Source organism: Egretta garzetta, unplaced genomic scaffold (genome assembly GCF_000687185.1).
Source record: "Egretta garzetta isolate BGI_Z169 unplaced genomic scaffold, ASM68718v1 scaffold45, whole genome shotgun sequence".
In the NCBI taxonomy this organism is placed as follows: Eukaryota; Metazoa; Chordata; class Aves; order Pelecaniformes; family Ardeidae; genus Egretta; species Egretta garzetta.
The window spans coordinates 831,381-856,095 of record NW_009260028.1 but is presented as its reverse complement, the minus strand read 5'-3'; positions in this window follow the sequence as shown (position 1 = coordinate 856,095).

Below are 24,715 nucleotides of genomic sequence, written 5' to 3'. Positions count from 1 at the left end.
TGCACATTTTAAAGATTAAAAAGAACCTTCTTGCTCAGGTGAAGTGCCACCCTGGCCAAGTGTGACTGCGAAAGCTCTGCTACAGCAGCAGAGAAAACTCATTGTTTGAGCTGCTGTATCTGCCCCAGAAGGCTTCCACAGTGACATTTCTCCAAACCCAAACCATGCATTCAGGAGATGCAAAGATGTTTGTCTGACCAGCAAGGTGATCACACAGGTGGGAGTTGCTATACCTTACCAACTCTGGAATCTTGATACTGGCCTGAACTCAGCGTGCACAATATCCCCATTGGGAAGCACCCATTTTGCCTTCCTCTGGGTGATGCCTCTGGGCAGATCCATCCCCAAGAACAGCCACGGTCTTCCTGGGCTTGGGAGTGCCAAAGTAAAGCTACGTGCCCCACCAGTATACAGGCTGGAGACAGTAGTGCTCTCTGGGTCAAAGATCAGTTTAGGCTGGGAGAAAATACTTCAAATTTCATTATTATTATTTTTGTTGGAGCTTTTAGGGCCATTTTGTTTCTTTTACAATGAAAGATCATTTCCATTCTGCAGAGCTGAAACAAAATGATGTCTTATTTATGCAGATCTTATATTCAATAAAAAAGAGGTTTTGGAAAATCTGCAAAAATGAAACTTAAAAAAACCATCCTTCACTACACAGATAACAGGCTGCAGTTTGGTTTGCTGATGCATCATCTTATGGATTCTACTATGGCATATAATCAATTATTGAATGGAAACAACACTTTGATTTTGGAAAAAAGAATATTTTTTTCTTTAAAAAAAATTTGAAACTTAGCTAGTTTTTTTACCATGAGGCTCAAGTTTCATCTTTGAAGATCACACTCGTACTCTCATTCTTAGTATATATTGTAATTTAACCCTATTAGATACTATAACAATATTTTCTTCCTTATTCATGTCAATTCATGAATTACATCATGATTGACCATTAGTTTCAGGAGAGTTTTCTTTAATTCTATGATACCTTTTTTTCCATTTTCCTGATAATCAAAGCAAAAAAAAAAAAAAGTAGTTTAAAATTTAAAGAACCAAAGAAAAAAAAAGAAGTTTCTGATTTTAAACCAGCATATTTTGTACTACCACTAGTCTGTTATGGATCTGAGGAACTGATCTAAGCATCTGAAGCACTTTCGACTTTGCTGTCACAATGAAATATTTAAATTGAAGGACTTATTTTTGCTCCCCTTGAAGCACTATTCAAAGCACCTCATAAGGACAAAATGTGATAAGAAATCAAAAGGATGAGGCATACTTGAGGAAGTATTCTCACAGCCCACTCAAGGTACATAACTCAGACATGATTCTGTGTAACTCAGTTTAGCAGCCAACATCCAACACAGAGGCAATATGTAGAGGCAGGTTCTGTCAAAGTGTAGTAAAGAACATTTAATTAGGATGTGTAAATATAGAAGGTGCAAAGACTCCCACCGTTTCCAGCCACATTGTGCTGAAATCTTTTATCAGCAAAACCAAACATTTCCAGGAACATCACAAAATAGAATTCAGGGTGGGTGGGTTTTATTTTTGTTTGTTTCCATTTATTTTTTCTTTCGTAGACATGCTGTAAAGTGTATGGGGGGAGGGGGAAGTTTTAAACAGCAAAGAAAGTCTCACATTCAAGATAAATTTACAAAGCATTGACTGATTGCCAGAATGCAAGAAATGCTGTAATTTAGTCCTAGCTTGAACTTCTGTTGCTTGATTTTTAGTAATTGTTCTGGGAATAAAAAGAAGCAAGTGTGTTGGTCTCAGCACCTGAGAGTAGGTGGGATCCTGCAAGTCTTTGTCTTTCACATTAGAGAGCATCAGCTATGGAAGGAGTGTGGGGACTTGGAAGGACTTGCCAGCTTGGCATCCTCTGGAAGAGTCTAATTGCTGCCAGTTGTTGTAAACAGTATATATTGTGGTGGCTAGTGGGCTTAATTACCTACAGTAAGTGTTCTTGGTTTAAGAACTCAAGCTGGTCAAACTGGAAATCATGAAGTGGCAAGAATGCAATCTTCCTGTTGGATTTTTTTTTCCTTTTTTTCCTTCTCCTCCTTTCTTCCCCCCACTTTGTGAGCTGGTTTGCATGCCCTCATTTGCAAATGTTGTTTGGACAATGTCAGGTTGCTCTAGGCCAAACATTCAGATTTCTTATCTATATTTTATAAAACTTAATCCCACTGGCAATATTTGCTTGATTTCTCTAATGGTTCCAATGAAAACAGTGTTTCATTTGGCTTTAAACTGTGATCACAGATGAAACATTGCAGGACTATGCCAGGATGTGAGGGCCAGACACAGAAATGAACTCTAAACAAAAACTGAAACTACTTAGTCTGTTTATTGGTTATAAAATCTGCAAATAAAGGAAAATAACCCTAAAAAAAAATCATAAAAATTGCTTACACAAAGAAACAAATTTTCAGTGATTATATTTATAATGGAAAATAGTCCCTTACAATGACTCAGTGGTAAGTTTACTTCTATTTTTTTTTTTTTAAAGCAATATAACACTTATGTTATATTGTTGTATGATGTTGTAACATGCTGCTGATGTGGTATCAGCCAGCTTCCCAGCTCAGAGCTGCGGGGTCCCAGCCATGGCAATGTTCATTAACACCCAGCAGTCGGATAATTTATCAGCCAACCAGCACACAGAGTTTCACATCTCTCTTCTGTATTTCAAGGGGGACCTTCCCCTCTGGCCCACTCCCACTCCGAGTTTAACCCTTCAGCAAAACTTTTACGCTATCGTTGCAAGGAGCTCTAATCCACACTAAATATGCTAATCAAGAAATACCTCGAGGGCCTTTTTTGATCATTTTGGTTATACATATATGCTAAATCTGCAGCTTTCGGTGTTATCTTCAGTGAGAAGTCACTGTCTCTGGTCTATGAAATGCCATTTGCTTTGTCCTGTATAATAGGCAGGTTTTAAACATACTATTTTTTATCAACAAATGCAGGCTGGGAGATTAACTCAGAAGCACACGTTCCGTACAAGCAAGACAGATGCCCCGTCTGAACACTTTGACCTTCCAATCAAGAGACATCGCCACAAATAATTTGGTGTGGAGGGGGGAGGGAGGCTGAAGAAAAGTGTCCACTCTGCCAGCATCTCTGTCCACACGTCCACGGCATGCACAGAGAATACCCTGGATGTGAGAGCCCTGTGATGGATAATGGTGGAAGTCCATCAATTTTTGTAGCTAGCCTCTTTTTTTTTTTTTTTTTTTATTGTGAGATTCCCCAAAAAGAAGAGTGTCAATAGGAAACACAGATGGGACGAGTCCCAGCAGCACTATGGTGTGTAGCCAGCAAGAAGCTGTAGCCCCAAAGACTCCTACACCAACGGTCTTGTGCTGCTTTGGAAAACCCTCGGGATCTGCCGTCTTTGGGAAAGAAACCTCCCTTGCTCTTTTCAGGGTAGGAAAAACCTACCTCATCCCATGGACAAATTAAGGAAATATCTGCTAGTGAAATCTCACGGAATTGCACTTTGACAAATAATTTTATTGCAGGTTTTTCCATAGGCAGAGGAGGGGTTTATGCCTTGGCTTGAAATTGCTAGAACTGTAAGACCATGTTATGCTGCATACAAACACTGGAAAAGACCATGTTTGAGAATGGTGTTGAAGAAAATGGTGGATCTTCCTCCTTCTCAGGCCTTACTATGCGAGCTCGAGGGTCTGCCTGGTGAGGTGCTGCTCTGCCTGCACCCGCCCCAGGGCCTGGGTGTTGGCGTCCGACGGGCTCCGTTGGCAGGTGCCTGGCACCCCCTGGGCTGGAGCCCCCTTCTCCCGGAGGAGAAAAGGACAATCAGGGAGTTGCACATGGAAATGACATGGAGGTTCCTTGCAGCTTCACTCCCTCCACCCCGGGTACCAGACAAAGATGGGGCCCTGTGCGCTAAAACAAACCTCTCGTAAATATTTCATATGCCTGAGTCAAGCAAAAAATGCCTGCCACCACCCTTTGCGTTTCTATTATTTAAAGGGTCACTAATCAAGCAGTGAACTTACCTTTCCAACAAATCTACATACCAGACAATCAATATTCATCTGGTGCTAGCGATACTCTTCCCCCCGCCCACCCAGCGTGCGAACGCAAGCCGGGCTGTCTCCCTCCTCGCTGGGGATTAGCACAGCCTGGGCAATGAGCCCCGAGGACTCACGAGGGTGTGCTGTGTCCAACACCCCCAAGAAAGTGTTTGCTATCGCCGCCAACCACCGCAGTGGGTACAGTAGTGGCGAGACTAGGAAGGGTTAAAGTTTTGTCTGTGACACTGAAATTGAGGCCAGCTGTAGGTCATATTCACGTCCCAGTCACAGGAAAATGAACCTGTGAGACAGAACCTAATTATCTGCTAAACCAAAAGCCAGTCTCAGTTCAATAACTTACGACAGAGCTGGCAGCCAGATATAGCATTGCCATGGTAACGCCGAAAAAAAATCCACTGCAGTAGAGAACAAGAAGGAAAAGAAGGAGACTGTAACCCTAAATATGCTGTAGCCATTTGATCTTGGACAAGTGGATATGTCTAAAGAGCCAGATTGCTACAACTGTCTATCCACTTTAATATCCTCTATAATTACTGAAATGAAAAATGCAATTACAGTGTGCTCTGAGCTAAAAAACAGGAGTAACTGGCTAACTGGGAATTAATTTTAGAGGGAACAATATCGGCTTGTTTCCCCTCTCAACACACACGGACTGAGAAGTATGTGGGGGCTGGAGAGCAGAGGCGCCTGCTTCCCGTGAGTCCAAAATCACTCCATGCCAATCAGACCTTTGGTTTTCCCTATCACCTTCCCCTCCTCCCTCTTCTTCCATCCACAGGCCATTACACACAAGGGAAAAGTTTAGTAGAGCAGAGCACTAAAGATTTCACTTTGGAGACCATAATGTCTGAACTACGTGAAGTTATGGGTGACATGAGTTTAAAAGTCTCAGCAAAACGTCCTGAACACTGTCCCTTGCACGAGACAGACAACAGATCACAGGGCACCGCAATGGACCCGTGCTCCTGGGACCATGGGATGAGGGATCCCGTCCTCCCAGCACGCTCCTACTGGGAGCTGAGCATGGCACTCTCAAACACTGCCAGCGCTGGGTCGATATGGAGCTTTTCCCAGCTGAAGCCCCCAGCAGCAAAACAAAGGACACCATCCTTGGCTGGCTCGCTGAGCTGGACAGGCACACATGCACACCCCGGCAGCTCGGCTGTGAACCTCCACCACCCTGCTCTGCCAGGCTCCTCGACACAGCTGCGAAAAAGTTCATGAAAGATCAGACACAAGCACGTACCAAACACAAGATCAAACTCGTGTTTTGAAATACATATTCAAAAAGTCATATATGCTGGAAACACTTATATATGTGTGTGCACATATTGCTTGCTGCTGTGAGGACCACAAAACCAATGTCTGATCATTTAGGTCAGATTTGATGTCAAAAAGATCAGCAGTGATTTCATGAAAGAGCATATATATGTTTATGTGGGTGCATGTTAAAGACAGAGATTTTAAATGAAACACCATGGTTAGAAAAATATCATTGAAGCAAATAAACCACTTATTTTGGTCAGCACTTCCATATAGGTGTTTCCAGCTTGCTGCCAGAGCTATCCATGCTATCAGGAGCAGCTTGCTGAACAGCGAGACTTCACCCCCAGATGCTAGAAACTGCATGGTTTCAGACTCTCACACCAGCGTGCTATTCAGGCTCAAAATGTTCTTGCCATTAGTAATTTTATGAGAGACTTCTAAAAAAATAATAGTATTCCAGGGGGTTAGGACAGCAAAATCATTTCCAACCTGAGAGTATGATTAGGAAATATTATTGTCCTCATATTTTTACCCCGCACAGGCTTTTTTTTTTTTCTGACTGGGTAAGCGAAGTCCAGATCTGGCAGTTCTTTTTCAGGAAAAGCTCTCGTTCTAGTAATAATGCTGTCTGAATAAGAAATACTCATTTAGGTATGGTGCCTTCTGAAGTGGGTTATGTATCAATCGCTACTGCACAATGCTGTATAAGTAATGAAAAAAAGGAAAATTCATTCAGCAATATGTTACTGATATTCTCGTGGGTTTTTTGGTTTTGGGTTTTTTTTTTAAGATGTAAAAACCACCCCAACAAACCAACCCCAAACACACAAAACTCCACAGGCAACATACTATGTAGATCTCCATATCTCCTTGTTGTTTGAGTCTAGCATCCTGATCTTGTAAATACTTACCATTAGTACTTATTCCAGTGAGTAGTTCGATTGAGGGTGTAGAGGTGTCTGGTATATAGAAAGAATTTGAGCATGACCTTTCTATACATGCACGGGTTTTGTTAGCAGTAACATAGATCAAAGGGAGACCACAGTATTATTTTCAATGAGCCAGGCTGACACTTGGCATAAGTGAGGTCTGCTAAAGTCAGTGGGCCTGAACCTGACTGTGCTGGTCATGAATCTTGCCTCGTTTTCATCACAGAAAATATAAATGACCTTGAGCTTTTCTTTCACTGAGCTCTGTATTTCTGAAATGTTGGCAACTTGCTTTTCAACCAGTCCGAGAATGTGCTGAGTCTCTTCAAATTGTGTAAAGGATTTTAAGGAAAGTGTCTTCTGTAACTGCTGGAAATTGGCTTTAATGCACTGGTTTTCAGCTTTCACGGATCTAACTCGGTAAACCGATAACTCATTTTTGAGAGAAATTTTCTAACAATGCCTCCGAATCGTTACTACAAAGGACGCTCTCATGGGAAATTCAGAGGCGTGCAAATAACGCAAAAGAAGAGAAAAACTATTAGGAAAAGGTAACATTCAGTTCAGCACAGCAAACAGAAATTCTGCTTCCATTTAAAAAAAGCAAAACCAAAAATCCCCGGGTCTTCACACGCGGGCTAAGGAACAAAATCTCGACTTTGCTACTCGAATGTACTTGTTTCCCAGGTGAGCCTGCAGACACTCCGAGACAGTATTTCCCAAAGCTGTGGACTGCCCTTTCCCTCTCAATTACACGGATCTGCTGAGGAAAGACAGGCTCGCACAGGGGCTGAGGCAAAGGAGAGTTCCCGTGTGGGTTCGCGGTGCCGCTGCGCAACAGAGCAGCCTCTGTTTGCTGCGCCGCCCATACGGCCGCTCTTGCGACTGGGGCTTTTTCGGGAAAGGAAGCAACCGTCCTCACCTGTGATGTTAGCGGCACATTTATCATTAACAAATACCCAGACCGTACACTTTAAACTGCTCATTGCAGTTAGGAAAAGGGTAAACTAGAGTACTGACATACTATGTGTTTACACAGCTGAGATCCAAACGTGTGCCTCCGTCGGCAGTTTTCTGACGTCTGCAGAAAACAGTAGGAAAAGACCAATTAATGAAAAATCAGAGCACCATTTTGTGCAATGGCAGAAACATTAGAGACAGCTGTTGACCAAAGAGTCTATCTTTTAACATCAACATTAAAAAATAGAGAAGAAATTAAAAAAAGAGAAATCACGATCTGACCATTATAGCAGTAACAGTGGTCAAACGCTGGCCTGTGTCTCTGTGTGAAACTCCAGCTTACACAAACCTGAGCTACATGCAAGCATCCGCTGAGATATTTCATTATGCTGTGCTTTTATCCAACTTCTCTCCAAAAATGAAACTGGTTGTGATAGTCACACAGAAATATTTTAAGGGAGAAACCTTTCTGAACAAAATACATAGTTTGTGAGAGTCCAATGGAACGGGACAGGTAACACAGGCCTCAGTTTCCTATGTGTAGGGGTCTGTTGCCCTTCGTGATGCCTTGGAGTATCTGACACATCTACATGAGGCTGGCAGATATATCACACAGTCCCTATGGACTTGCAGTTTTCTGGGGTGGTACCAGTAGGATGACCTAAGCTAAATGGCATGAGACATCTATAGCTTCTCTACGTTTTCTAAACATTTCTAATGACTTAGGCTCTTCTGAAGTCACAAGCACTACATTTAGCAGTTGCTATCACTAGGACAAGTAAGTTTCACCGGTTCTAACACGTGACTGTACAAAAACTACAGGTGAGCCCCAGAGGAGGTGTCCTGCAGACAGAGGCAGAGACAGTTGAGCCCCTGCACTCCAAGGATGCTTGCAGGGCTGAGCGGACTGATGCCCCGCGCCTCTCCGGAGGGTTTAGTAGCCTGGGCTTAGTGCTGTATTAACCACCCCACAGTGCAGCCAGGTTAGAAATATGCACTGGGCACAGTGGCTACCTCAACCAAAAGCTTATTTGGTTTTGGGGCTGACTTTAATCAGACAGCTTGCTTTTCCAAGGTATTGTGTAGCTATGTATCCCAGTATCAAATAGGGGAAAAGTGCTGCCACCCTTATTTTACACAGTTTATATGACTAGGCAAAGGGGATAGCAATGTTGTTGCCTACTTTGTCCTAATCATACTGCATGAATTGGCTTTTCTTACATAGATTGGTCACCACTGTGCTGAACAACTACATTAAATTCAAAGGTTCTTACTATGCAGTCAGGTCTGAAAGAAATACCAAGTACCATGTGAATCCATTTTGATTGGCCTCATCAACCATGTTGTAGAATGTCCTAATAAACTGGCATTATACAGCAGAGTAGCTTTACTTGATTTAATCCTCCTAAAATCAGCACTTAATATTAGACGTTAAATTTGGATTGTGAAATAAGAACTCAGTGACCGTCTTAAGAATGAGGACTGTGAATTACTTCAGACAGACTCTTTAGTAAAACCATACAATTTACAAATTGAGATGCCATAGTTATTTTTAAAAGCTCATGTAAAGCCTCCATGAATCATCCAATAAAGCTGCTATATTAAAAGCTAAAATCTCTGTTTAAACCAAACAGTTAATTTTTAAACTCATGTTCCATTAAAAACAGGCCAGGATAGTTTTGCATCATGTTAAATGATACACCGTGAGGCCACCTGACTTGTTTCTATTTTTTTGTGGTTTTTAGATCCTGAGCAGACTAGCTAAATATTATATTTCTTTGCTAAATCTAAACAGAACCTTTCAGTCTGTTAATGTAGATGATTTAAAATCCTTTTCTGGAGCTAGTATTCTACTTTGATTCAGTCTTCAATGTAAACTTTTCATCTTGTTCTTGAAACCCATGACTCAGTAGGTATGATGTTCTGACAAGAGCTGCTATGGTGAGAAATGCCTTGAGTGCGCATTACAGTATCCCCCATGTAATCTGGGGATATGCTAAGTACAAAAGGATCAAGCCCATAGTATGGAGCTTTTCGGGAGTGGAAATAGTTTAAGTGTTTTGTAAGGACGGTGGCCACTCTTCAAAACGTTTAAATTTGATGACGACATCTTAGCAGCTGAAGCCATTGACAAAAGCTCCCCTTGACTTTAACAAAGCCAGAGCATTCATTTATGGAAACTACAAGGCTGCAAGATGCCTCTTTATTCCAAGGCACGATTTGCACTGATAAAACCAGCCATGAGAACACCAGAGTGCCAAATGTCACAGGTCTGATCTAATCCAACTTAAAATCCCTCCATTGTACAGATCAGTGTGTGGCTGGAAAAGTTTGCCAATAAGTTATACGTATCAGAAAAAAAACATTGGCCCCAGGTAAAATCTGTCATATAACTGCACATTACATTCTACCTGTCAAGAAAACACTTAGAGAAAACAAATTGAGCATAATGATGCAGGTTGCATAGAGGTGTTGTGCTTTGGAAGTCCATGCAAACCACTTACACAGGGCTCCAACATTTTCTCAGTCCTCCTCAGTCATAAATGGATCTGCAGAACATGGAGATATTAGTAATCAAGAAAAGATACCATTGTTATGATACCAAAGGGCTTCATAGAATTAGAGCAGAAGTAATTAAACAAAATGCACAGAGGAAAGGGAAAAATTCTGCCAAGGGTGCTGAAACAGGTTGGTACCACCTATTAGTCACTGCATTGCAGTCTGCGGGAGACAGGAAAACACAACGGAGAAGTGTCGCTGTACTTGTCCTGATCTTATCCTATTCCCTGGGCATGTGCTAGAGGCTATTGTCAGAGAGAAAAGATTCTGGGCTAGATGTTAGCAATTTGCCAGATTGTTAGCATTTCTTTCCACACCAGTACCCTGTCTTTTTCTGCTTCTTAAGCTGTGCTGCGATAAAGCCAACGGACAGCGTCTAGACAGCACGTAGCTATGGCCTCTGAAAGTCATTGGATGCACCGGGGCTGTGTTATACATGCATGGTTTTAATGAGGTTCTTACAGGTCTTTCAGGAGTACTGTGCGGCAGGCAAGAGAGACAGAAAGAGAGAAAAATCCTTACCTTTGATTTCACACCTGCCGCTATAGACACTGCTACGTGTTTCACACTATCCTGTTTAAGGGGCTTAAACATGGAATGACCGTCAGACATTCTTCATCCCCTGTACACTAAGGACGTTTTTCCTTCTGCAGCTTCACAAAGAAATGTATCTGTTGGCAAATTTAGGCACAGCTTTCTCATTTGGCTTGGATTCTCATATACGCATTACATTACACCACCTTCCCCCCCTCTTTTTATAATCAAAGTGCCCTCCAGATTGTTTTGATTTGCCAAGTAAGAAAACTGAAATTTTGCAGTGTGGTAGCTCCTCAAGCAACAATTGGAAAGAATATTTCAGGGTAGTTTTTGGACGTTCAGTCACCGGAGGTCTGATGCCGCCTCGAAGCCTTCAGCTGGGTCAGTGGCTGCGTGCACCACCTCACCTGTGATACAAGGGAGCCACAGGTAGCCTTCCTCCAAAAGAGCCATTGTGCTGCATATCAGACAGTTGGAGCAATGCAAGTTTTGGATTGTATTTACTTACACTTGTTAGTGCAACAGTACCATGGGTGCTACAGTCACTAAGCTCATTCCTCTGCCTCCTTGAATGGGGAATATCTTGCCTTTACAGTATGTTCTTACAGATCAAGCAAAAGAAAAAAAAAAGGAAAAACAAAGAAAAAACAACTTTAATTCCATTTGCACGGGATTTCGTTTTCTGTATTCAAATAATAAAAAGTGCAGCAGAGGTTTTTAGAAATTCAGGGCCATTTTGGGTTCAGAAAGGCAGTTACAAGCACGAAAATTTATTGTGCAATGGCAAGTCCTGGTGCACCAGCACCGCCACACCTTTGGAGCACCCCACAGGCATTCACGTCCAGGGGAGCAGGGCTGTGAGATCACACGCGCTGAGCTGTGCCTTTCCTTCCTTCCAGCGCAGGCTAGCCGTTGCCTGTGGAAGTGGTAAAAAGGTAAGGTAGCTAAAGTTGCACTGTCAGCCAAAGGAGCTATGCCCATCACCTTCAACAGGCTGCCAGAAAAGGGAGTTTCTTTCCCACGCCTGTGTGGAACCAGGTCCCGTGATGCACTGCTTACACACACATATTTCTGTAATTTTAAACTGTGCGTAGGAAATGAAAGCCATTGTGGAACACAACTAATCCTTTATCAAGATCATGGAAATTCTGAATAAGACACAAAAAAGAACAAGAGTAGTATCCCAAGATTTGTGAAACGAAATTGATTTCCATTCAAATCAGGTCTTATACTCTTCTTGAAAATGTCAAGGTGTCAGCCTTGGCCATTACCAGACTGTGATTTATAGTTGAGACAAAGCGATAATACTCAGGTGACTGTCTGGAACTGTACCGCTGTGTCTGGAAAGGCTACAGATGACAGCCATCTCCTTTCTTAACCAACTTGCATTGCTTATCTGAGATCAGTCTTCCCACACCCCTCCTCCCCAAAACCTTGATAGAAAAATGATAAAACATATAGGCTTGAAGATTTACTGAGATCAGACAAATAAGCCTTGTGAAGGGAGTAGGTTACAGAACTTGGGAGAAACACATTAAAAATAATCCTTCAGCTAACTGTATCCTAGTTGTTTGGATGAATACCTGCAAAATGTGAGACTGCCTGGTTTCAACACATGGGTATGTTTTAATCCATCTGTAGGATCTATTTCTGTAACTTGAGTATACTAGAAGCACAGAAAATGCTGAAACCAAGTAAGTTTTCAAATAGTAAGAATAATACAGCTGCTGTCATTTCCTTCTGAAATTAGACATGATTTATTCAATAAATAGATTAATGGAGGTTAAAAATTACCTGGCTAATATTTAATCAAACACTGATGAGCTAATTCTGTTTTTTCTCCCATTGACATGAAGTCTTGCTTGAATAAAGGCAACAGAAGTACTTAACAGTTTAGGTGCTAAACTCCTACCAATTTTAGCTGGAATTAGGCACCTTCTAGGGGCTCAGACAAGCCTTTCTCAAATCTGTTTCTCTCCTTATTCCTTCAGCTATGCTTCTGGTCTCAGTATAGTGGAGTGAAGGAGAGAATGAACAAGATATATGAGTAAGTCAAACAAAAGAAAAGAGGAATTACTAGCACAACTAATAATACCATTCCTGACATCAGATCCTTCATTCTGGTATTAGTATTTGCAGAGGATATTGACAAAATGGGAAGGGTTCAAACAAGAGCAAGCAACACGATCTGATCTTCCCATAAACCTAACTTACAGTAAGACAGTGAAGACAATCTCATTAGTTTTTCAATGAAAATGCTAAGAGGTGAAAGCAAATGAGCATTTAAATTGTCAGGAAAAGTTTCAGTAGCTGGAAGCTGATGCTAAACAAATTCCAGTTAGAAATAAAGCCTATGTTTTTAATAGTGATGTAATAGACTACTGGGACGCTGTTCCTGGGGTTATTATGGATTCTCTGCCATCCCAAGTCCTAAATATACATGCTAACCAAACAGAAACTGTTGGTGTTGATGTGGGAGTTGCTTGGTGAATGCTCTGGCATGTTTTATGGAGGAAGTCAGACTAGATGATCGAGTTTGCCTTGGCAGCAGACATGTGATATTTCTGCTATGTGTGGGAGACACAAGGGAGGGGAGCAAGGGAGGAGTTAAGGGGGAGGGAAAAGGAAGGAGGGAAAGAAGGAGGCTTCCTTGCCTAGTACATGCAAGGTGCAAGTCTTGTGTGGTACCATGTTTCCTGGTTCAGTGAACTGCAGATGGTACCTAGAAGCAGAGAGGGTATAGGACTGCATTCATCCACAGGTCTTACCACACGACAGGAGAGTCTGCAAGTCCTCAGAGAAGACTACTGCAGATACTAAGTTCTGCTGTCACTTCATAATCTGAGCTGGATGCCAGCTGAAAGATTTTTTGGCCATAGTAAATTCATACAGTATTGAAAGACATATAAGACTGCTTTATAGAAAAATGCTGACCTCAGGGACTCTCTTTGGAGCTACTCCTTAACAACTTTTTTTTTCTTACTAGCTATTGCGGAAGAATATTAGGACCATTAAAATTACTAACCTGAAAAAAAGGAAGTGTGGATGCTAAAACAGAATTGAAATCTCCATGGAGACTAGGTGAACACTGGGATGTGAATTCCCGTAATTTGTTCGGATGTGCTTCTCTGTCTTCCCAGACACAGCAGTAAGTTACTGCAAACACCCAAAGAACAAACAGCAGAAGGAGGGCTGTAAAAGAAACGTATAAAATGTCGCCTCACACCACCACGGTAAATCATGACCTCCTTCTGAGCACTAAATACTTTGCTATTATTTGCAATATACTGTGGCCTTAGAGCTCTAGCCAAAGTCAAGGTCCCACCATGCTAGTTACCGTGCTCCCTGTTAGTGAGTGGCGGTCCCCGTGTGAAAGAGCCCATGGCCTGCCTGGACAACACAGGGCACGTGTCAGGAAAGGAACATAAAGGTTGACTCACTGAAAGGGAGCTCAAGGGAACTGTCTGCGTTCATGCTGGGTGCCAGGAAGTGACCCTAAATCTTCAGCCATGGATGCAGGGAAGAAGGGCACGTAGGCGGCAGTTTGGACACATTTGAAGGGTTTTAAAAAGTGTTAGTTATTACATGTAGTAATTTTGATTTCCCACTGCCATTTAGGGAATTATTACCAAATTTCAGAAAGCCAAGCTGCAGCCTTTGGAATTTATTAACTCATAAAAGCCTACCAAAGCTCAATACTCAGATACCGGCAACACCCACAAGAAGTCTGACCCTCTGAGTCAGTCAGGAGAGGTGTCCAACATTGCATTGGTAACCTGTTTCGCTTTTAAACATCCAGCCATTGTTTTAGACCTGGGTGCCCCAATGACTCCTGAAACACCAATATTTTGAACATACTCACCTATTTCAGAGAGAGGCATAAGATTGAGAATTAATATCCAAAATAATATGCTGACGTAATAAACACCAGAAAAGCACAGTCTCCTAGGTTTATTTAAAACATAGCAGTAAATCTAACTCCCTGGATACTCCAGTGTGTGTATATAAATACATGAACAGGAGCTATAAGCACTGTGTATCCTCGGTTTTGTGAGAAATCTTCCCAACAGAGAGATGAACCCTCTGCTTGCAGTGAAAAGCTGTAAATCCCACCACAAAATGGCTGCACCAGCCATTTCACACACCTGGCTTGCTAAAAGCTGATGCTCGCGTGGCTGGGGCCCCGTGCAGATACGGAGGGCAAGGTGCTGTCGCCCATCGGTGCTGTGCCTGAATTAGGCTCATGCTGGCTGCCTGCATGAGGGCAGGCACAGTGAGGCTGCTGCGAGGGTCTACGGAGCAGAACTGCCTGCCTGCCTGCCTGCTGTATGCCCGAAACAGAACTAGGCTCCTCAAGGATAAGGACCGATCATCAAAACTTCTGGAAATGTGAATCCAACTAAATGCTGGTAGCAAATACTCCATGCACATCACTAGCAGAAACTACCTCTGCTGAAGAGAGCGGCAGAAAGTTATTCCGTACACGCCTCTCCCCAAATCAGAGTTATTAAATCTGATGTTCCACAAATGATCCTCTGTTCTGACTGTGCACCAGTCAGGGCTCTCATGCCATTCTTCAGAAGAAAATGAATAAGGAGAAGAGTTTTATCTGGAAAACTGCAACTAGCAACCTAATACTTAACCTCTAACAACTTCTGGTTTCTAAACAGGGCTGAGGGAGGGGATGCAGATTCTACAAAAAGTTACAGGTAGGGCCAATTTATATGTCCTTCATGGTCAGGATGAAGAACCGTCATGGAGACACATGCGAAAAGAGGGAGAGAGGCTAATTCAAACTCCTAGGAGAACGAAGCTGTCAGCTTGTAGGCCCTTATAGTGGGGCTGTGGAAGAGGCTGAAGCAAAGAGATTATTACCATGGTGGAAGAGAAGGTGAGAGGTGACAGCTGCTCACTAGTAATACTGTGATTCTATTTCACACAATAATCTTTAGCAGAAAAAACCCAACTGATTGATCCAATTCTCTGGCACACCTACACCAACATGTACACATAAATTTTAGAAGTAGAGAGAACTAAAAATCATGGGAAGATACCACAATCAGACTTATTTCTAGACACAAAGTTGTTTCTTTTCCATCAAAGGCAGTTTGCAGAGGAGGGAGAGTGCAGAGGGACAGACAGTGAACCATGAAGACTTTTCCACTGTTGTCTCACTTGTATGAAAATCAGTGTATAAATCGGATAAACAGAATCTACTTCTTTATGCATTGAAGATAGTCTCTTCATCTGATTTACCTTCATCTAATGGAGATGCTTTGAGTAAAGGGATGCATTATGAAGAAATGCATTCTGCTAGGAAAGACTCGAGTTTGAAATTAAATCCTGTGCTAAACTTTTCAAGACGTATCTACCTTCACTGAAGTCTTTTCATGGCCCTGCTTATTTCTGCTTTAAACTTCTCAGTTATTGTACTTTAAGCTCCATCAGTGAATGTAAATGGGGTTTCACTATACGTTTAGTGCATTCAAGCATTCTTTGTTACAGTTCCCACCCTGCCGCATTATATGAGCCCTGCCACGGAAGTCCAGCAGTCGGTTTGTTTTCTGCTATTAATAAAAGAACCTACTTTTCCCCACTTCTTTGAAGAAGTTGAAAGGGCTACATGTTAGAGGGGGAGGTGGTGGGGAACAGACTGTGGTGTAATCCCCAAACGCAAATGCTGTCTAGATTAGAAACCTCCCTGAAGAAAATTTACAAATGCTAAGACTGTGCTTTTTGTGTGATGAACACTAGAGCAATAACTTAGCCACATACTGGGTTCTGCTTAATGCTTAAGGAGCCTACTAGGTGAAAGGAATTAAATGAAAAAAAAATCTTCTACTTGGCTCTGTGCCGATGCCATCCAACCCTTTCAGTATCCAGTGACTTACTAGAGCAACTATTTTTATATGTATTTCATCACTGAGGTATCTTAATATAATATTTAGGAATCTGTTAAAATAAAAAAAAAAAAACAAAAACAAACGGAATTTACCCATTGCCAGTGTTTTTACATAGTCCGGGAAAAGCTTAATTAAAGGGGTGGGACCTGTCTCTGCTGAATAGCTGTTTTTCCTTCATACCTTCCCATGCATGACACGCACACATCCAAGAAAAGAAGTTGGGGGGGTGGGGGTGGAAGAAAACCACCTAAAACCAAAACCAAAATTGCCAGCCCTAAACTACTCAGAACAACCTTGTTGATTTGCTTGGCCATTCAAATAAATGAATATGCTCCTTGTAGAGAATCACAGCCCTGTTGTAACAGCCAACAAGCAGAAGAAAAGTACAGAATATTATCTGCCTTTTTCCCTATAGGATACTCATATTGTTCAAACTATTGTTACCGTATCTAGTTTATCGTACAATTACGACTAATCCTTAACTCCTAAATAAGCAGGAACAAGAGTAAAGATTACAATCCTGAATGCTTACCAGATAAATTTTAGTCTATAATCGACTGGATGATTCTGCGATTAATTTTAAATCCTACTTAATAGGTTAAAGATGTTCACAAAGATGAAATAATTTTATCAGTGTTGATCTTAATAATCTTATGTTCACTTACTCTCTAAGGCTTCCATAGCCCATCCACTTGTTGCTACTCAGGTGCTGCAAGTAAACCATAGCTTTGCACACAAATTAATATATCTAGATTCTGGTCAGAATGTAACTCACCAGGTAAGAATAACTCTAGTGTTGCCAGGGAATGGAATGACGCAGCATCCAAGAAACTCTGAAAATGCCTATTGTGATCACCAAACAAAGAAAAAATTTAACAAGGTGATGAATGTCTCAGATAGATACATTTTTTGGACAAAAATACTTTAAATGAACATAAAAATAAATTACTTTTAATTGAGTGATACAGTTTCAGCTGGTATTTTTACAGGACCCCAGATGTATTTTTCTACTACATGTATCTATCTGACTACCTAGCTAGCTATAGACTTCAGGCAGCAGTCGGTCTGTCTTTTTTTGGTTTTTTTTTTTTTGTAGGCTGCAGCAGGTTCCTAAGAGGAGATGACTGCTTTTCAGTGTGAAATTAAGTACCCAGTCAGGAGTTGAGCATAATCATCATATGGGCAAATCAAAATGATGGCTACATTTACTGCCTACAGAAATTTTTGCTGCACTGCATATTAACACACTGAAAATGTTGTGTTAGCTAATCGTGAATGTGCCGATTTTCATTACCCATGGAAATGCATAACATCTTCTGTTAAACTTCATTGACATTTTTCATCAAATGAATAGAGCAATGCCCTGAAATGTGATAATTGTAGATTCTTGTTATACAACTTAGAGTAAAATATTCTTTCCTCTAATTCCAACAGTAATTAACTTGGATTGGAATTCCCCTGACTCATGTAACAGTCTTCAGCACTGTATTAATGGATCCTAGTGTTTATCTGGTTTGAAAAGAAATCCCATCCCATATATGTAATATTACATTAAGGTGCTAAAGACTTTCAGGTTAATGAAAAAGAGATGATCAAATCACCCCAGCTTGAGCTATAAGCATTTTGGGGGTGTGTGTGTGTGTGTGTGTTATGTTTACAATGAAATGGTGTCTTGTTGAAACTTAAAATGCTTCAGAAAAGAAGCTCTGGAAAATTGTTGCATCTCCCATGAAGACTAAAAATTAAAGTAGACAATTATCATAATAATAACCCAATTGTACATGGCAGACAAAAGAGAAGCTAATACTCCCCTCTGCTTTTTGACTGATGTTTTGTTGGGTTGTAGCTAAACAGCACTTTAAGTTGACAGTAAATTAGCAAACAATATGAGGGAGGAAAAAAGAAAGAAAATCATGCAGGGGTTAAGATGTTTATGTAAAACAGTGATTTTCCTTTTTAAAATTAAAACGTACAAATAAGCTGGTGTCAGAGACTAGGTGATCCTTCATTTCCACCGCATTGAGCAGGCTCACATCAGCAGCAGACAGCCGTTAATATATGCGTCTGGCTCAGTCTGGTCTACCAACTAGGAATTCATCGAATTGTTAATATCATTCCTTTTTTGTATGCACCACACATCATTTTCACTCTCTCTCTCTCTCTTTCTCCCCCTTTGCAAGAGCTTGTGTTTTGGTTTTTTGTTTTTGTTGTAGCACAAGCTGATTACTCCGAAATCACATATTAAATAGCATTTAAAAGCATTTTGAACTGAAACAACATAAAGTCATATAGAAAAGAGAATATATTGACATTCCACACATACATCTAAGCACAGCACGCTGAAGATGATGCTTTCTATTTATTTGTGCTAATAGAGACAGCTTTCATATACTGTCAATGCGTAAATAAGACTGCTTTCTGCATGGTGTCTGTAGGCATTGTCACGTAGTCCTAGGACAGGGAAACATCTTGTTGATCTTGGTGGGAATTCTGCCCGAGTGAAGACCGGGATTCTCCCCCACCCCCTACCCCTCATCCACCTCTGCCCCGCCAAAGGGAGTTCAATGTGTACCAGCGGTTGGTTTTGCTGTGTTGAAACTGGGGAAGAAGAGGGAGGAGGGAAAAAGGAAGCCAGCGTACCAACTTACTTCATCATCTCTATGGCAAGGGGCAGCAGTGAGTACCATGGGCAAGAGAAGAGCCACTGGAGTTCTCCCAATTCAAGCAGTAATGCAGAGGCAGTACTGCATATTTACAGCTTCTGCTGTAGCAACAAATAAGCCAGGTAGGGGTTTCTAGCGATTCATTTTCTTCTCACTCTCACTGCAGAGCAGAGCATACTTGAAATCTTCAGACTGACAGAGACAGACGGTTCACACTACAGTTTCACCTTCACTGTACGTACAGCATTAAATGCAAAAAGAACTCAGAGTCCTGAATGCGAAGCATCCACATTCAAGCAAATTTTGCTGATTCAAAAATAAATGCAAGGAAAATCTTTAACACGTCCATCGTATATCTGATTAAATCTACAAGGATTTTTATTTTGGTAAATACTATGCATAATTTAAATTGTGTATTGACATGTATATACCTACACACAATACAGTTTTATCTCATTGTATAGCTTGAATGAACAGCATACCTGTTCACCTGATCAGTGTCTTAAATAGACTGCTTTCAGTACTGAAAACTATTGTACATAATACATATCAGTTGCTACCAAAGTGCTTTGTGAGTGTAGCACCTAGCTGGGTACATTCATCTTTTCTATACATCTTCAGATCTACTTTTCTAATACTGCCTAAATAGAAGTCAATGTTGTGTAACACATTTGTGTTAAAAAATTACCTCTGTGTTTGAACATTTGCAAGTAGCTCTTCTGAGTGTTCCTAGCATGTGGGATGGATGGTTTAGGAAGAAAAGAATTGCATATTTGCAGGAATTGTATCATCATTGTAATTGCTAAGGCAATATTTTTATGACTGTTTAAAGACTAATTATATCTTGAGCAACCTGAAAACTATGTACAGTGCAGTTTCTGTCTCTTAAGAAAACAAGACAACAAGAAAAAGTATTATACTAACAGATAAGAACAATTTATTTTAACAATAGTGTTGATGTTTACAATAAAACACAATTCCTCCCACACAAGTGGAAAAATATACTGCAGCCAAAATACCACTTCTGAAATGAATAAATAGTTTAGATGCCTGATCTGTGTGAAGCCTTTGTCTCAGAGAAGTCTGATGTATCAGTAAGGTCCTGCAGCATCTTGAGTTAGACAGAGGAAGCAGAGAAAAATGGCTCAGAACTAACCCACCTATAAAATATTAAGAAATGTAAATCGAATTATGTGTTGCAGATCAGAAGTTCAAGACTAATGAACAGCGCAGAATAGCTTGTGTGCTTGTGAATCTTCTTTACGCAGAGTCTTAACACATGAGGGAAAACCTAAAGCTCACCCTGTTTTTTGTCAGAGGGGGAAAAAATGCAAAAAGTGATGGAGAGGCTAGAAGTTGAGTCTGGTGTTTAGAGTATTGCCGGCTCAGTTTAAATTGACCAGGTACAAGAAATGTGATTCTGTGTGCAAAGTGATTTTAATGCTGTGGTATGATTTTTGCACCACTATTCTCTATCAGATTAAAATGTAAATTAAATGACAGAACATTTTACATGCTATATTGTGTCCTCACTTAGACAAAGAAAAATGATGGCAACTAACTAAAAAATAATCTTTGTCCCATGTTACAGCACAAGCTAAGCAACAGTTTTCCTGTAGACTGAAATCATTGTTCAAACAATAGAACGAATGTTTTCTAGGCCTCGAACATCAGTGTTTATGCTCTATGTTTTAGAAGTTAATTAGTGCTGTAACAATACAGCTGAAAATATACTTTGTGGTAATTATCTATCAGAGTTGTCTATAATAATAATAATATTACGGTTGAAAGCCTTTTTTAGTATCTGTTTTGAGTTGTGGAGGGTTTTTTTTTTTGGAGGTGCAAACTGCCAGTCAGTTTAAATTTTAATTCTAAATGTTACATGGCATCTACTCCAGTTCTCTAAACATACAAATATGTAACATCCTAATGTTGCACAATGGATAACTTTTTTCTTTTAGGAACAGTTCTGCTGCTTAACATTTGAAATAATAGGTATATTTTCCTTTTTTCCCTTCCAGACAAGGAAAGCTCCTTTGGTTCTCTAAATTCTGCAGAGAAACAATCACAGTCCAAAGCTGCTGGTTCCCCTCCGCCTAGGTCCCAAGAGCCTGACTTGTGATTGTTGCTAAAAAACCTCACAAGTTAGGGTCTCAGGGACTAGGAAAAGTCCGATATGTTCCAGTAGAATTCGTCTTCCAATAAACCGAATTGCTTAGTAGTCATAATCGCTGTCAGTAAAACTTTCACTGCTATTGTTAAAAAACCCAAAATGAACCCAGAAAACACCACCACCACCACCCCCTCCCCAAATCAACAACCCCTCCTTCCCCCCAAATAAACAAACCACAGTTTCAAGTAGGGGGCAGAAAAGATCAAATAAGCAGGCAAGACACATACATACATTCAAACAATGTATCAGCTGACTGAACAGACTTTTCTTAGAGTAGAGTCCTTAACTTTTGAAAAGAAAAAACAAAGAACAGAGGAAAAAAATCTTCACTGCCTCGTCTTGCAAGTGGCCATATTATAATGCATCAGAGGGAAGCATCTAAAAATGGGTTAAAATCTGCTTCCAGCAGATTTGTACAGTAACAGTTTTATTCTATTTCCCTTAATGCCTGAAAGAAGGATTAAATGCTTGTTAAGGGGTTGCTAATTGAAATATTTCCCCATTATACTTTTAGTCCTACTGTTCAGGTGGGCCCTGGGTTACAGAGTACTTTAAACCCATTCACAATGCAAGGATAACATTTGGGCGTGTATTCACTTTTTTGCCTCTTCCCCACGTTCAACATTTAATCCTTCTACAGACTGCTAGCAAAAGCTTCTTCCTTTCCAATGGCAAAACTAGCTTTCGCTCCATACGCTGTAGAAAACATTGACATGCAGAGATTGTTGTCACTTGAACCAGATTACTCAAAGCACACGTAACTTTCAAATACTGTCGATACAGTAGGAAGAAATGCTCGGATTTCCCGAATAATTTCATTCTGAAGCCGAACACTTTTAATGGCACGACCACAATTCCAAATTACTTTCGCATTCATTCTCCTCCGATCTTTAGCCTTGTTTGCAGAATGAAAAAGAAAATTTCTGCTTTAGGGAGAGGATCCACGGTGGCTTTTTTTTTTTTTTTTTTTCCCCTCCATCAGAGCCCAGAGCAAAAGAAACAGCAGCCATAAAGGTCCCAGCCACTGGAGCAGAATCTGGCATAGAAAACTCAGTGCTCTTCGGGAAGCCGTTCAGCTTTAAAAAGGAAAAAAAAGAGAAGAGGGGGGGAAGAATTAGAATCTCTGCTGGTCGAACAGGTGAATCATCCATTTACAAGAAAGCTGTACAGAGCGCTCTGCTGAAGAAAAGATTTGCCAGTGCCCCCCTCCCCCACCCCTGCCCTTCACCCTCCCCTCCAGAATGATACTTCAGATTTCAGAACATTTTGGATTATTCAAAATAATATTTCAGCTGATGATATAATGCAACATTACATAAGAGCCGTTCCTTTGTCACTGTGCACCATTCAATCAGTTATGCCTCAGACACAAAATAGTTAAACGAAACAAAATCTATATATATGAGAGATATATATGTATAGCAGTCCCTAGATTTCATTCAATTTCTTTTTTAAAAGCTGATCATGATTTAACAAACAATTTTGACCACAGCTTTCAAATCAATAATTAGAATGAAAAATCTCTCCCCTCTATAAATATGACATTAACATAATTATACCACCCCCATCGCATAGACCCATCCTCTTTAGGGAATACATCTGATGCTCTGAAGATGGAAATCAGTCAGATTTTAGTTGCTCTCAAACGTACCTTTGCTTCTCACTGACTGACTGGCTTTACCTTCCATGCACACACACACAGTCACTAGCACACACACGCACACACACACACACACATACACATGCGCGCGCGCACACACACACGCGCGCACAAAAAGGCAAGGCAAAGCAGCGGATGCTGACTCAGAGCAGTTGTGTGTGGAGGGGGTGGTATCGGCTGGTATTTTCACTGCACTCATCATTAACATTAACTCACTCTCTAGCATCCACCCTCTCTCAGACCTGCTGGACTGCAGCATTTGCATGACGCTGTCACTCTAGCCCTTGTGGGTCAGATGTTAGAAGAAAAAAAAAAAGCCTCAAGGCTCTCATAAGGAATGCCTTCATTTCTTCCAAAGGGTCCCTCTTCTTATTTTTCCACCTTTCTACTTCCTCTGTTGCTGTGTCTCAGTTGTTTGACATCTTTCCGGAAGAAAATGTCTTGAGCTGCAATAAGCCAGTAGTCAGTCGGTCCTCCCCTCACCTCACACTCCTATTCCCACCCCCTTTTTTTCCTAATCAATAAGACAGATCTCCAAATGCAGTTGTGAAAACAGGCTCTGACACACAGACTTTCATCCTCGATCCTCTGCCTCAGGAATAGCAGGCAACCCAGGCTCACACGTGATGTAGAGAGAAATAATGCCAGTAATTCTTGAACAGTCTTAGGAGTTTATTCTACGCCTTCTTCATTTTTTTCCTTTGCTCGAATAAATACCAGTGGGAAGGACACACTAGCTCTCAAAAGCTACGAGGATTCATTTCTTCAGAAAATAATGAAAATTAAAAAGACTAATATTAATCTTCCTCAAAATTAATGCTATTTTTTTTTTCCCCCCACTCATTGTGCTCTTTATAAGTAGGAATTGTCTCATAGCCAAAACACTGCCAGGGTCTGAATAACCATTCACTGTGCTGAAATCGTGAGTTTCTGGACTTCAATCGGTATTTAACCGGACTAAGTAATTTTTTTTTCCTTTTATTTTTATTTTAGACTTCTTAATTAAAAATAAAATAAAAATACAGAAGCTGCTTGCGTCAGAAGGAGCACTGCAAGAGAACAATGGCAATACACCCGCACCACCACACCGAGTACGGAAAATGCATGTTTGAGCTATGCTTGTGTATTTATCTGTATGGTATTTGCTCCGTGTTGGTACAGCAGCCTGCACGCATACACGTACATTGAATACACACACACACACACATACACACACATGGAGAAACTCAAGACTCATATATAAAATACACAACACAAAACAAAGCACAAAGGCTGTTAACTGAAACACAGGCACAAGTTGTCTGACAGGCTATGAAAATCCACAGAGCATAATTATTGTGTGCATTTTTTACCTTGTTCCTTTGTTCTTAAGGCAAGGGACTTTAATGACTTACGGTGGTGACAATCTTTCGGCTTTTCCCTTTTTACGCCAACAGTATTTGGGAATTATTTTTCCAGACAATACCACACCACTGTGATTCGCGGTATAAAAATTATTTACCGGAGGGGGGGGGACACACACACAGGTGATACGCAATTCGCCAGCCAATTCTCAAAGCTGCCTGGTGCCGTAGAAACTCTCGGCGTAGCCGGGCAGGCAGGTCCCAGGATGCAGTGCTACACCGCAGTCCCAGCTCAGGTAGCCATTTGGCAACCTTACGGCAGCAGTAAACGTGAAGGGCATCCGCTCGCAGGAAAGGTCCAAAAGAAAACACCGTGCAGCCCCGAAGTAAAGAAAGAAAGCCAGAACACCGGGGTACACGCCCTAAGCCCAGTTCGTACGCGTTTGTGACCGGTCGTCGTGATGGTAATTACTTTCTTAGGTGAAGGACGAAGGAAAGTAGACAATTAGGAAACAGTTAAGTTTGTAATCCCAGAGAAAGGGAGAGACAGAGACAGACACACACCCACAGACAGAGACAGAGAGCAAGCGGAGAACACCAAGCATGAGACAACAAAAACAAGACCAAAATCAGATTTGGGAAACCGAAA